Here is a 16,889-nt window from a genome sequence, read left to right on the forward strand (position 1 = left end):
GTATTACAATGATCTGGTAACAACACTCAATGCCAATGCAGATCCGCTTAAGCTCCTCTTCACCTTCTGCACTTACACTCTGCAGGTATCACTTCTCTCCTCTGGTTTGGCAAGGATCTCGTATCCCTTCTCTTGGATACTCACACACAGCTTTTGCCAACTACCTCTGAAAGAATCACAACATCGACCTTATAGGACAACAAACAGGTCGGTAGCATAAACCCTAAACCCTAGACCTGTTAGGTTAAGGAATTCAAACAGTTCAATCCTGATCATTGATCATACTGTATTAAATGCAGTAGATCTTGAATAAATCTCAAGACATTCTCCATTGTTCATTATCCACCGATTTCATGGCAGCTGATAATCCATCATGTGTTTTCACCATTTGCAAACTTTGCACATTCCCAAGGTAGATAGGGATAGTCTTCTTCATGCAAGATCCTTCACACACGCATGGCTGACGTGGCAACACGATCTGTTCTTTGTTATACTACTTACTCATTACACAAAGATCACCGATTGAGCCATACAGGCTTGAAGCACTTCAACCGAAAACCCTGAAGTTGAGACTACCAACTGGTAGTCATACAACGCTTCCATTAGTTGGTTCCCATAACCATATGCCGGTTCATCTTGAACAAGCACACCACTTCACTTTGGCACAAATGCTGGTTCACAGTGTTATACCGGTTCTCACATATGCAGGTTCATACCTCTTCAACATATTGACATCAATGACAACATACAATGTCATTATGTCCACATACCGGTTCACATAATGCCAACAGTTTTGATGTTTGATCTTGAATGTTTGATAGTTCAAAATAAGAAAAGCACAATTCTTATGGTCGGCTAGGACAATAGTTGTTGATCCCACATGGAGTTTCTCCTGAGGCTACGCTATTCAGAGCGGATACGTAGATGCTTGACCCCACTGGCTCCACCCTCGACACTCACTTCTCAAAGTAGCCAAGCATCGGGCCCCATGAAAAACTTCCTGTGGCAAACTTTGTATCTCTACTAAGAACCGTATGTGTGTGGGCCGCTACCAGAGGTCCGACCTCCTGCCCCAACAACTAGAAGGATTTTGGCTTCTAAAACAAAAAGGTGCTAGTAAGGGCATCCACTCGTGTGACCATACATGCAGCACTTTCAGCTCTATAAATATAGAAGGCTCCCAGTTGGTAAGGGTTACACCCTACAATTGATCAAATAAATTTGATCAAACGGGTTTATGGGGAGACATAGTGTCGGTATGAACTAATCAGCACACTTTATCCATAGTTTTCACCATGAATACAATTGTTTATAGTGGTTTGGAAGAGGATGGCTTTTCCTCGCTACCACTTGGGTCATTCTCTCCTCACTAGTAGTCCTAATGACCACACGGGGAGACATGCCCTCTAAAGATGAAACAAAAAAAGCCTATTGCCCAAAACACAAAAGACACTGGTTCAATTTTATTGCACCAATTGAAGTGTTTGATAATATATGAAAACAAGGCACAATAAAGATCAAAATAAAATCCTTGTCAAGGTCTTTCAACAAAGATTTATTAGTAGTTTGGATTGTTTCAAATGATCACCCCTTCCTGCAAGCACACAAGTTAGGTAAATTTTAGATCCAAAAGACTTTGTGAAATAGAGGCCTTCAACAATGGGTTTTGTTGATCAATTAAAAGATCTGATTCATCATAAAAAAATTCCACCTGTAAAATTTCAAGAGATTACCATAAATGTAAGAAAATCCAAAAAAATTGCTAATTTGCTCCAAAAATTAATTTTTTATGAAAAATCATAAAAAATTCATATAAAATGCAAAATCGATCCAAAAAATCTGAAATTTTTACTGGACATTCTTGATGGTATTAAAAACTTGCATAAAAAAATTTCTGCAACAAATCCAAATAGTTTGTGAGATATGAGTAAAATAATGCAAAAACCTAAATTTTAAAGATCTTATTTTTGAGGAATGATTTTGCATCAAATTTTAAATCAAAAAGAACAAATCCTATGTATAATTCTAAGAGATTTCCAAAAATGTAAGAAAATCCAAAAAAATCACTAATTTCCTCTCAAAATTAATTTTTTATGAAAAATCATAAAAAATTCATATAAAATGAAAATTTGATCCAAAAAATCTGAAATTTTTACTGAACACTTTCAATACTTTTCCTAACCTTAAAAAACAATTTGGTGCCAAAATTCAAAGCCGTTTGTGAGATCTGATCAAAATAACAAAAAACCCTAATTTTTAAAGATCCGATTTTTAGGGAAATATTTTCATCAAAATTAAAATCACAAAGAATAGATCCTGTGTATAATTATGAGAGATTTCCAAAAATGTAAGAAAATCCAAAAAATTAGCTCATTTTCTCTCAAAATTAATTTTTTATGAAAATCCATACAAAATTCATAGAAAATTAAAATATTCTCCAATAGATCTGAATTTTTCTTTGAGAGCTCTTGATACTGTCTTCAACCTACAAAAAAACTTTGGTGCAAAATTTCCAAGCCATTTGTGAGATATGATTGAATCTCTCCAAGATCTTGATTTTGTGTCCAAAACCCTAGCTGCACAAGGTTATTCTCCAAATTGTTTTACAAAACAACAATATATGGTTACAAAAACTTGCAAAAAACATAGATCTAACAAAAATCCATGTCCCACGCGGCATGCCAAAATGTATATGGTGAAAATGGATACAACAATAATATTGAAAGACTAAATAGATTCAACCACAAAACCCTAGCCTAATAACAACAAAGATCCACCATAACATATGAAGATTACCTAAGACAATGCAAATAAAATGAAATCACAAAGATTATACCATCACATGTCCAATAGGGTTTGGATCTCCATTCTTCCTAACTCCATTGATCTTGCTTGATATATTTGCTCTTAGATTTTATATGTGCACAAGAGCTCAACAAAGAACGGAAATGTGGTTGCAAGTAGGATCGTATATGAAAGATCGAATGCTAGGATGTTTGATTAGAATGTGTATGTCCAAGGGTCCGAATGCATAGTTGAGGGTTTGATAATGAAGGAAGCATCTCCTTATATAGAAGACACTATAAGAAATGAAGAGATAAGATTGAGAGGTGTAAAAGATAAATGGTCGGCTATGATTAAAGGGTAGGTAGAGAAAATAAGAAAATAATGAGAGGGTAGGTAGTGTAGGAATTAAGAGATAAATGACATGTGTCATAGGTAGAAAAGGTTAATGAATTAATTAAATAAATAAAGATTTATTTAATCAATAGAGGAAGTGGGATCAATTAAATAAATAAGATATTTATTTAATTTAGGAAAAGGGATAAATTTAAATAAATAAAGGTATTTATTTAAATGAGAAATAAGGCTAGAAGTGGATAAATGAATTAATTAAATAAATAAAGATTTATTTAATTAATAGAAGAATTAGGCTAAAATAATTAAATAAATAAAGATATTTATTTAATTAGACTGGACAATTTTAGGTGTGTATAGTGATGACTATGTCAGTCGTTAGATTCCATTGTGCGATACTGATGGCAGTGATGGAGAGGTGGGATGCAAACACCTCGACATTCTTGCTACCTATAGGGGAGATGATGGGCACCCTTGAGGATGTATACCACATTTTGTGCCTTCCCATTAGGGGAGAGACTGTGAGATATCGATCCGATTGGACAGAGGAGGATTGCAGGAGAGAGCAAGTGTATGCTATGGGGAGAGTGATACTCGGATAGATGAGGGGCCATATCATGGTCAGCTAGCTCCTACACCCTACTGGTGGGATTCCATTAGTGAGGTGACTCATGATTGTGACCCTTGCATTAGTCATGTGCCCTAATGGGTGCGACACACATATGCATGGAGGAATCATCTACGCTATCCGAGCGATGGAGAGACATAGGAGGGTATACTCTTGGGCTCAGAGCATGATTGCGCATCTCTATAATGACCTTGGGGAGTATGTGTTTGGATAGGGATGCGGCCTGATGACATGCACGCTGCTATAGGTGGGGATGTTCGAGCATATTACCTGCATAAGGCCTACTAGAGCCCCCATAGAGCTAGTCCCAGATCAACGTAGGGTATTTGCTTATCCTCTTACCCATGAGTGGCGATTTAGTGATCTCCTACATTGGAGGTTGAGCTTGGATAGATTGACAATGGGCAGAGTCATATGGAGACCCTACCTCAGGATGTACATGTGGGCAGGGCTACACAGGCAGATGTTCAACATTCAGAGGAACCGTCTACTGGAGAGTCGGTACAGCCACATAGTCATTCCCTTCTACTTCGACCGAGTTCAGCGGCAGTTTGAGTTCAAGCAGTGTGTTCCTACTGATGTGCCTATGTACATGTGACACTCACGCATGATGCCGAGGCTAGGAGCCTTTCCTAGGCCTACCAGTGATGAGATCGACATCACAGATTCAGATGGGTTAGATTAGGACATTGCGACAGACTATAGAGATGATTTGGGCGTGCACCAGCGGTACATCACATGGTGGGCGAGGACATACCCTAGAGCCATCTTCCCAGCAGACTTCCCTGGTGGGAACCCCAAACCATGGAGATAATCAGGCAATGGAGAGGGATCTGATACATCCAAGGGGGGCTCAGATGATCAGGCTGATGACACAAGAGAGCAGGAGGCAGGCAGAGAAAGAGATGATCTTGATACCAGAGAGGGAGATCAGGATGGAGATGATGAGGAGGACAAAGAGGAGGAGGAGGAGGAGGAGGAGGATGAGGAGGAGGATGAGGAGGAGGACGATCATGAGGATGAGGATGATGAGGACAAGGAGGATGAGGAGATTGAGGAAATGATGAGTTACATGCAGTTCCTCATCACTCCGAGGAGGATATCATAGCCCTCGATCAACCGAGTCTCCCACTACAGGCGGAGAAGGACCCTATAAGGGGTCCTGATCCTAGTCCCCATCATCCCACACCTAGTGTACAGAGACAATATGAGAGTAGAGAGCCTAGTGGGTCCCAATCTTAGGCAGTCACTTTCCATGATCCCTATAGGCGAGAGGGAGATCCAGGTAAGGTGTCCTGTTATTGATTAACTTATGTATCTTACTTGTTTTAGATTTGATGATATAGAATGTTATTGATAAAAATTTTCTCTATCTTGTAACTACCATCCAGAAGTGATGTTCTCTTATTCATAATGTAGTGATAGACCTCATCGTGACTGTGCACATTCCTAGTTCCTCACAGACATCACATAGATCCTAGAGGAGTATAGGACGACATGAGGACCTTTTCTCCCCTATTCGGACGAAGATAGAGGTCCTACGAGAGAGATTACAACAACCAAAGCATGACCTAGAAGCATCACAGATAGAGGCAGCCACATACTATGGGATTATGATGGAGAGGGATCACAGGAGCTCCTCGCGGAGTCACTCGCAGTCCATATCGCAATACACCCCCATGGGGCCACCCCCCATGACCAGATCAGGAGGGGGCATCTAGCCACCATCCTCTAGCTACTAGTCCTAGGGATAGGAGATGATCTTGATGTATATATTATGATACTCATGGATATGTTATTTTAATTCTTAAAAAATATATGCATTTCTTAGATTAGAAGTAACATATTGAGTGATGAAAATGTATGTCTAATTTAATTTACATGTGATTGATTTCTCAATGCTTCATGATTAAATTGATACATGTGTGATTTAATTAAATAACTAAGTATTTAATTAAATGCTACTTTGATGATGTAAAAGAAGAATGTATCAAGCCTAAGAACTATATGGCAAATGTGATTTAATTAACTCTAATTAAACACAACATGATATAACTCTACTTAACACATAAGAAATTGTATATTACGCTAACACATATTAAATGCAAATCTATTACAAAATACATAAAGGAATCCAAGACAAACAATAAAGTAATGAAACATGCTTGTCAAGAATGAAGTAATGTGGACCAAACAATATAAAATCATTTAATCTTACATACTTTAATGAGTACATACTAACATATTACCCAATTTTGAAGAAAAATATATAGAGAGAAAAGAAAGTAGACTAGAAAGAGAGAGAAAGAGAGAGAAAAAGAGAACTAGGCATAGTATCTACGAAGGTGCATAACATTTATGGGTTCCTTGAGAGGCATACCTTCCACATCTTCTATCCTGTAAGCACTTGATCCATAGACCTCGACAACAATGTATGGTCCAAGCCAATTGGGGCTGAATTTTCCTTTCTCCTCAAGTAAGGTATTCACATTACGTTGATTCTCGTAAAGGACTAAATCACCTACTAAGAAGGAACATTGAATAAATTTATCATTGTATCTTCGTTGCAAGGTTTTATGATATGCTTAAATATGTTCGAGGGCATTTATACGTCGTTCATCGAGCATCTCCAGTTGTTGAAGCCTTTGCTCTCTATAGGAATCATCATCCACTATACCCCTAAGAGAAACTCTCAAAGAAGGAATTTCTAACTCCAAAGGCATAATGGCATCAACACCATAAACAAGATTATAAGGAGTGCAACCTGTAGAAACAAGTACACTCATGTGATAAGCCCACAGAGCATAGTTTAATTGAGTATGCCAATCCTTACCATGATTGTTTACAGTCTTTCAAAAAAATTGTTCAATTATCCTATTAGAAGACTCAGCTTGACCATTTGATTGAGGATAATAAAGGGTAGAAAGTTTATGTTGAATATTATATTTCTCAAGAAAATTCTTCACATCCTTATTTTTGAACGACGTTCCATTAGTTGAAACTAAGACGAAAGGTATCCCAAATTGGGAAATAATGTTTTCCAAAATGAATTGACAAATTATTTCAGCAGTAGTGGATCGAAGAGGAATGTCTTCCACCCACTTTGTAAAGTAATCAATGGCTGTTATGATGAAGGTATTTCCTTGTGATGAAGGAAGAGATATTTTACCAATGAGATCCAAACCCCGTGTAGAAAAAGGCCAAGATGCCACTTGAGATCGAAGTTCTTGGGCAGGGGCATGGATCAAATTTCTATGTTGTTGTCACTAATGACATCTTTTAACAAACGCAAAGGAATCCTTTTCCATGGTTTGCCAATAATATCCCATTTCGATAAATCTCTGAATTAAAGATCTACCCCCAAAATGCCCCCCACAAGCATCTAAATGTGTTTCCTCAAGAGAAATAGGGATTTTGGCCTTGTTTAAGCATCGAAGGAGAAGACCATTATAACCCCTCCTATAAAGAACATTAGAAAGGATAATGTATCTAGCAGCCAATTTGTGAATCCTAGCCCTAGTATTCTTATTCACAGAGTTAGGAAAGGTACCATCACTCAAATATCTCATGATTTGCGAGTACCATTCATCAAGATATATAATGCAACAATATGCTACATCAATGGGATTATTAGCAATAGCCGGGGTAGTAAGGTTGTGAATAGTGAATTTAAGATCTACCAAGGGAAACTCTAGAGACACAAGAGAGGCAACACATGCCATCGCATCAGCATGTCGATTATCCTTTCGAGGAACAGGCTCCATGGTATAAGAATAATTCTTTTGCAATAAAGATAAAGCTAGATCTTTATATTGTGATAATTTGTCTTTCTTAGCTTGATAAACTCCTGTCACTTATCTTATGATTAGTTGAAAATATCCATAAATATGTAGATGTTTCACATTCAATGCCAAGGTTGCTTTAATTTTAGCTATAAGAGCCTCATACTCAAAAATGTTGTTGTACATAAGAAATTTAGACAATATGATAAAGGAATAGGCCTCTTTTTAGGAGAGATTAAGACCACTCCTGCCCTGATCCTGTACGACACTTAGAGCCATCAAAATACGATTCCCAAGTCTCATCAACCTCAGTGAAAAAAATGTATTCATTGAGAAAGGACTCTGGATTAGGTAGGGAGAAGGGTGAAGGAGCATCAACTAAGTGGTCAGTCAACGCTTGACCCTTTATTGTGTTTTGTGAGACAAACTTAAGGTCAAACTCGGTCAACATCATAACCCACTTAGCTAAGCATCTGGAAAGGTCAGTTTTGGAGAAAAGATGTTTAAGAAGATCGAATTTAATGATAACATGGATCTCAGCATTCAAGAGACATTGCCTCAACTTCTGGGTTGCAAAGACTAAATCAAGGCACTATCTTTCTATTGCAGAATATCAGACCTCATAATTGAGTAGAGTGCGGCTTATGTAATAAACCAAGAATTCTCTACCATCCTTATCACATTGTGCCAATAGGGTTGCAAGAGCTTGAGGGGAAGCAACGGTGTATAGAAGGAAAGGCTTCGTAGGATTAGTAGGTTGAAGAATAGGAGGATTGGCCAAATAGGTTTTTAGGTCTTCAAATGCTTGATGACAATCCTCATTCTATTGGAAAGTGATATTATTTTTAAGAATTGTGTAAAGGGAAAGGTACGATCCGCAAGTTGAGAAACGAACCTATGAATAGCTTGGATCTTTCCTTGCAAAATTCTTAGTTGGGAGAAATTCTTAGGAGATGGCATGTTAACAATAGCATCTATCTTCTTCATATCCATCTCAACGCCATGATGTGAAACTATTAATCCTAATAGTTTTCTACTATCCACACCAAAAACACATTTTTGGGGATTCAAATGCATGTTATACTTACAAATTCTCTCAAATATTTGACGAAGGATCTTAACATGATCTGTACTAAGAACGGATTTGACTAAGATGTCATCAACATAATCTTCTAAGGTTTTATGCATATAGTCATGGAAGATGAGAGTCATAGCACATTGATAGGTTGCACCTACATTTTTCAATCCAAAGGGCATCACAATCCAACAGATGGTACCCCAAGGGGGTGGTAAAAGTAGTTTTATATTAATCTTGGGGATTAATGAAGATTTGATTATATCTTGAGAAACCGTCCATGGAGGATAATAAAGCATGCCCTACTACTAAATCCACTATCATATCAATATTTGGAAGAGGAAATTCATCCTTTAAAGAGGCCTTGTTTAAATCACGAAAATCCATACTCATCCTAATCTTGTTCTCAGCTTTAGCCATAGCTACATTGTTTGAAATCCATGGGGAATAATCAATAGGATGAATGAATCTAGCATCCAATAGTTTTTCAACTTCAGCTTTAACAAGTAATGCCACTTTAGGGTGAATCTTTCAAATGTTTTGCTTCATAGGTTTAGCATCAGGAATTAGGACGATATTATGACTGACAATCTTAGGATCTACACTAGGCATGTCAAAATATATCCAAGAAAATATCTCAAGGAATTCATGTAACAACTCAGCATACTATTTTTGCTATTCTTTGTCAAGACATTTCCCTATCTTGATGATTTTATCTTCAACACAAGGATCCATCTTGATATCAATGGTGTCATTTATTAGGAGATTGCTTTGCTGAAGAGCGTCTTTTAATTGAGGAAATTCTTTAACTATCTCATCGTTATTTCTTTCTTTCCTCAAGTAAGCTTCCGCATTTAAACAATAGGGAAAACTGTGATTATGGTGATAATGAGGAAGCTTGTCATAAGCTCCCAATAATTCAGCTAAGGAATCATTGGTAGAAAAAACATCCAAAGCAAAGACACAAGAAGGATCACAGTCAATATATTCTAGATATTTTAGTGAGAGAGAAGCATAAATGACATTAACACTAATAGATGGTCTCTTAGAGGATTTGGTACACTTGAAAGGGTCATAACCAATCCCAAAAGTCAAATCACGAAAGTTATTTTCCAAGGGAACTTTAATCCCTTGTTCTTGAGCACCACATCCATTTCCATTATATCCACACCTAGCTAGGATGTGAAAACCAGGACCATAGAGGTTAGTCATTTCCAAAGAAGAAGGAGGATTTTCAAAAAGTGAAGAATCAAAATCCTCTAGACCAAAAATTAAGGGAGATGAAGTCTGAGAAGCCACCACAAAGTTATTACTCAATGGCCCAGATAAAGTAGATTGCTTTCTAGGTTCTTCTTCTTCTTTCTTCTTTTCAACCTTAGGTTCTCTAGGGGGAATTTTGTATTGCCCTACAAAAGTAGGATTGAAATCAAGGGATCCCCAATCATCTTCTGCAAGAATATTTTCAGGAGAGAAACTATTCTCAATTGTAGAGTCGGACTGAGAAGATTCTTCCTCAAGAACCTTAGGTCTACTTGAGGAAGTATTGAGAATCGATCCAGATATAGGAGACGGGTTCGATGAACTGGTCACACTAATCATAGTAGAAGCTTTAAAGGAATTATCTAAGATAGTTGGGGAAGAATTGATTGAAGAGGATTTAGAACTTGATGTTTTTAAACAAGCCTGGAATCTTCTATCACCTAACAAGGTGTATGTTGTATTGTTGTGAATGAATTTAATTTGCATATGCAATGTAGAGGGAACAACTTGTATGTTATGAATCCAAGGTATCCCTAGCAACGAGTTGTATGTCAACTCTCTAGACATAACATGGATAGGAGTGGGTATAGTAATGGGACCTACCTTAATAGGAAAGGTGATGATACCTAATGAAGATTTAGCAACATTATTGAATCCATGGATGGTGAGAGAATCGGGCTTAATAAGAGACGTATCAACATTAATCTTATGCAACAAGTTAATGCTATAAACATTAAAGCTAGAACCATTGTCCAATAGTGTTTGTCTTGTCGCTATATCATTTATGATAACCATAATCATTAAGGGATCATATTGTTGTTGAACTTCACTAGAGGGCAGCTCATCTTGTGTAAACACAATCCGAGCCTTAGGTGCTGTAATAGAGCGAATCAAGGAAGCCATATTATTGGATGTCATTGTAGATGGGACATTCAATGTTTTCAAGGCATCTTGTAGCATTCCATGATGTGTCGAGGAAGTTTGAATCAAATCCCAAAGGAATATCTTGGCAGGAATAGCTTTAAGTTGTTTGACAAGATCATATTCCTTACCAAGGGTTTGTGAGATGCGAGGTGCTTGAGGAAGAATAGGTTGAGGATCAGGTAGAGAAGTCAAAACAATTGGAGGAGGGTTAGGTTTCCTATTGTTTCTTATGTTATAGGTATGGGCAACTACATTATAACTCTCCTTAGTTAGTTGTCTAGCATAGCTATAAGGACTCTTAGTGGGATTCCTTCCTTGAACCGTAATGATAGGTTTGTTAGGAGTGCTAAAGGAATAATGAATATATCCACCTTGAACCGTGAAAAGAGGTTGATTAGGAAGAGGTGAAGTTGGAGAAGGAAAAGTACCTTGGACAACAAAAAGTGGTTTTCTATGTTCATTCACATTGATCATATTGATTAACCTTTTAGATTCAATATTCTTGTTTGAAAAAAATGGCAAAGACATGAATTCATCAAGGGCATCATCCAATAAAGCATGATCATAGTGATTGAAAGGCTTATCTTTGGATTCAAAAGGAGACATAACATCATAGAGGGAATCATGAGAGTCAAACATGTTTCTAGATCTAGTGGAGGAGTTGATAGGAATGTACCCATGAGAGGAATCATTCAACTTATCTTTCTCATCACCACGAAATGGCATAGTAACAAGGTTGATTATTTTTTGGCAAAATGAGGGTTTAGAAGGCTTAGGGTTCAAAAAATCATCTAGAGATTCATCTAAATTATCCTTACTAAACTCATAATCAACAAAATTGCATACATCATCAAAAGCATGAACATCTTGCAAATAAAAATCTGACATTTTGAATTAAAAATTGCATGAAACTTAAACACACAATGCAAAGAAAATGAAAGAAATCTATCTCTTTTTTTTTTTTTTTTTTGGAAATAAAATGCAATAAAATATATCTGTATCTAACAATGAAATGCAATGAAAATGAAATTGGATTCACGTCTGGTTCACCAAAGATGTGTAGGGGAAAAAGTGAGACTAAGTATGGAAACCCTAATCTCACTCTCTTACACACTCATGGAATACGAAAGAGCCTAGGGAGGTAACACACTTTGGCTACTTTTTATGAGGAAGAGAGAGTCATGGATTACCTCTTAGGTTTTCTACTCTTTTTTTGTAAATGAGAGAGAGGAATGATACAAAAATGCACTCTAACCTAGAATGCAAGTAAGAAAGCAAACCCTAATATGAGAATGTAGATTGAAGGACAATTGATATACTGCTGAAAAGTATAGATTAGAAGGCAAAATGAGAGGTGCACCTGTGTCTGAAATCTGAGCAGAAATGTCTGGGACTAGGGTGCCACACCACTGTCCTGATTCTGCACTTCTGGAGCTACAACTGACAAGATGAATTCTAGAGTTTGCAAAGTATTGTTCTACCATATTTTGTTGACAAAGGGAAGGACCATGGTGCCACACCACTGTCTTGGGAAGGACTAGGGCACCACGTCCCTATCCTTGGGGTTTATTTCTAAGATCTGCAACCTAGAACTATCCCTGTGTGCTCTTCCGGTCTGGAAACTTCGAATGACGTTTGGATCTGAACCTATACCTGAAGCTGAAAAAGAGGGTTTGGGGTGGCTATATAGATTTTTTCCTTAGTCAAAACCCCATGTTGGTGATTTCCACCTCCACAAATAGTTGATAATGTACTGCAAATATGTGTGCAAGAACCTTGTGTGTGTGCTAGATCCTAAGATGAAAGCAAACAATCTAGAGCAACTCTAAAGAGTAAACCCTAATTGCTTATAATTGACAAAGTAAATGCTCTAAATCCACAATGCAAAGTGACCTAAAGAATGAATATGAATCAAAATGAATCTTATGCAAAGACATGAAAACAACATGAAACTATACCTAGCCCCAAGAGAGAGGTACAAGCCAATCATCAGTCGATGATCTTCTATTGTTATTCTAAATCTTCAAAAGCCCCCAATTGATAGAATTATGCTTGATGAATGTTTAATGAATGAATGTTGAATGTTTTTGAAGACTTCAAATATCTACTCTTTCGCTGCAAAGAAGGCTGTAATGCTCCAAAAACCTGTTCTTATATTCTTAGAAGAAGACCCCTTCAAATGAAGAAAGAGAGCTCTTAAGTATGAAACCCTAATCTTAATTTCATGTTTAGGGCGACCTAGGCTTTGAATTTCTTGCTGATATTTTGGAGTTAAGCATTATTATATCATAGTATTGTGCTCCCGAAATTTCAGGAAAAAGTTGTGGACCATGTACATTCCCGCCACGGTCTGACCAACTTTTCACCAAATTTTGGGGGCTGTTAGATATGATGATATTAGAGTGCATCCCAAAGTTACAACTAATTTCAAGATGTTTTGATATGCGAAATCGGGCCTAAACGGTCAAAATAAGACATAATTAGGGTTTATGATTAAATGATTCATTGGAGGAATAAAATGAAAAGGGGCACACTTAGGGTAAAGGGTCCAACTTTATAATATGTAAAGTGATGAAACTTGACCTTAGATTTAATTAAATTCTTAAAGGGGAATTAGAAATGCAAGATGCAAGACACACTAAGGCGGGTGCTAACCTAAGTGTGAAATTGTACCACCCTAGAAAGGGTGTACAATTTATGACACCACACTAATATCTTGTGATCATATGTAATAGGACTTTTAGTAGGTTGAATTTATGTTGACTTGTAATGGATTATAAATATTACAATCGGATATCCATTGTATGTGTAATCTTAGAATGTGGATATGAATAAGTAGATGTAGATTTAAATGGATATCCTTAATGGAAATGAACTAGAGGTGCATTAGGTGATGCCTCATTTTGGAAGATGATAATATCATGTTAGATGGTTTAAAAGGGAAATAGGAACATTTTATTTGGTTCTTTAAAATAAACTTAGAAAGATAATGGGACATATTAGAATATGCATATGATGTTAGTAAATCTCATGGTTAATAAAAAAGTGACTGACTAGGAAATGATTGCATTATGAGCATACGATATGTTAGATGGTAATGTGTTTATGTGCTAGAGTTGTTTAAGTAGTGACATTGAAGTACCTTAGGGAATGGATGATAGTGAGATGTATTGGTATTTTGCTTGCATTATATATTGTTATGATTATGGTTATGTTTATGACATTTTAATCATTCATGTAGATGTTAATCTATGTTCTTGAGTAATGATAGTTTATTATGTTGCATTAGTCGATGTTTTTTTTTTTTTTTTTCTAAATTTATCCTATTTGTATGTTAGATGTGTTTATTTCTCTAGGGTATTTTGGCTAGCATTACAATGGCTTTGTAAGAAAATTTGTAACATTATCCAAAGTGTCAACTTTCTCTATCAATACCTTACCATTCTCAACCATCTCTTGCCCAAAATGATATTGAATATCAACATTCTTAGTACAAGTATGATACATAGGATTCTTGCCCAAACAAATAGCACTTTGACTATCATATCCAATCCTCATCATCCTACAATCAAAACCAATGCCAATACCAAGTATTTGTAACCATGCCACATCCTTAGTGTAATTTCCAGTAACCATATGCTTTCTTCAATGGTGGACAAAGAAACTATAGGCTACCTACCTCTTGCTCATCCAATTCACTACTCCTCCAAACAAAGCAAATACATAGCCACTAGTGCACCTTCAACTATCCAAGTCACTTGCCTAATCTACATCAAAAAATCCATGTATGTTCAATGAATTAACCACATCAATAATACCATGATAAACCAAATAGTAATCATATGTACTCCATAAATATCTAAACACCCTTTTAACAAAAGTCTAATTCTTTTTACCAGGATTAGACATAAATCTACTATGAACTCCCACTACCTGGGCTATATTTGATCTAGTTCAAACCATTACATACATTAAAATCCCAACAAAACTAACATAAGAAACCTTAGACATTTCCTCATAATCATCATCAAAACTTTAAGACGTCTAAAATCAACTTAGTACCAATAAAAAATGGAATAATAACTCACTTACAATCATGCATATTAAACCTCTGCAAAATAATATCAATATACTCTTGTTTAACCAAATATTTTTATGAACTCGATCTTTGCTAATCTCCATCCCAAGAATATAATTTATAGAATTCAATTCCTTCATATCAAATGTGCCAAAAAATTGAGCCTTGAGTTCTCTAATCATCACCTTATTGTTATCAATAAGGAATGTGTCATCAATATACAAAACAATAATTAGTAAATGATCATCAATAATCTTAATATAAACACAATGATCTTCCTCACTCTTCATATAACCCAAATTCAATACAAAAGTATCAAATTTTTTCTATCACATCTTGGGTGACTATTTCAAACCATAAAAAGATCTCTTTAACCTATAAACCAAATTTTCTTTCCCTTTCATAAAAAAATCATTAGGTTGTTGCATATAAATATCCTCCTTAAGATCCCCATTTAATAAATCGATATTAGCATCCATTTTCTTTATATCAAAATCATAAGTGCCAATAACAACAGACGATAGGAAAGTAATAGAAGTCAATTTTGCAATAGGAGATAAAATTTCACTAAATTCAACTCCTTAGTGGGAGTAGCCCTTGGCCACCAATATAGCCTTGGACCACTCTAATCAACTGTCTATTACAAAAAATTAAAATAAAAAACCCAATTGTATCCATTGAGCTTCCTTCCTTTGGGAAAATTGATAAGATCCTAGATGTCACAAATGTCCACCACAAAATGAGGGTAAGAATATTATAAATCTTCAAAAGAGAGATACATAATACACATTCTCTAATAAAACCCAAAACTACTTGGAAACCTCAAAGAAACTTGTGTTTAAATAACTATGCCTTGGCTCCAAATTATAGTCAATTGGGAGAGGAAAAACCACTATTGTTTTTTCAATAAGGGGCAAAAACCACTTGCAAAAATAAATGCCTTGGAGAATGAATAGGCAATAGACATAATAAAATAATTATAAGATCTTCAAGTGATCCCTCCTTGGGTGTCAAATCCAAAGACACTTAGAGTGTTGACATATTGAGTGCTCCATAACTCTTGGTGACTATTCAAATCTTCAAATGGACACCTTTACTCTTCTCAAACATGGGTTCCTAATGCATAAACCTTCATGTCTCAAAGTGAACATGGGATATATTGTATTTTATTTTATCTATTTAATTTATCTCTATCACCTCTTTATGTTCACCTATTAAAAATGCAATTACAATTAGTTGTAAAGTACAAATATTAAATAATCTCACATATTCTAGAGCACTTTCCTAGGAGCATGAAGACATGTGAATGGCTTAGGATTGCAAGGTTAATGTCACCTTATCCTAACGTTCTCCCACTTGACATCACATGTTGAAATTACATTCAAAGATGCATATAATAAAATCAAGTACAATGATCAAGGCTCATGACCTTTTTGCACCAAGAGAATTTTTTCATGGTCACTACCTTTGTAAGAGAATTTTTAACATTAGCCAAAGTGTCAAGTATCTCTATTAAAAAATTATCCTTCTTGATCATACCTTTCACAAAATTATAAGTTGAATATCGACATTCTTAGTAAAGCATGATACATGATATTCTTGGCCAAACAAATAACACTTGACTGTCACATTCGGTCCTCATCATCGTGCAATCAAAATCAATGCAATACAAAGTCTATATAACCATACCACCTCTTTAAAGGAATTTATAGCAGTCATATACTTTCTTGATTGGTGGACAAAACAACTATAGGTTTCCTCTTGCTCATCCAAATCATTTCTCCTCCCACAAATTAAACACATGGCCACTAGTGGACCTTTAAACTTGCCCAATCTGCATCAATAAATCCATGTATGTCCAATGAATAGACTAAATCATTAGTATCATGATAAACTAAAAAGTAATATGAAGTACCCCACAAATAACTAAACACCCTTTTAACAAAATTCCAATTCTCTTTACTAGGATTAGATATAAACCTACTCAGAACTCCCACTACTCAG

The sequence above is a fragment of the Cryptomeria japonica genome, chromosome 3, assembly GCF_030272615.1.
Source record: "Cryptomeria japonica chromosome 3, Sugi_1.0, whole genome shotgun sequence".
NCBI lineage: Eukaryota > Viridiplantae > Streptophyta > Pinopsida > Cupressales > Cupressaceae > Cryptomeria > Cryptomeria japonica.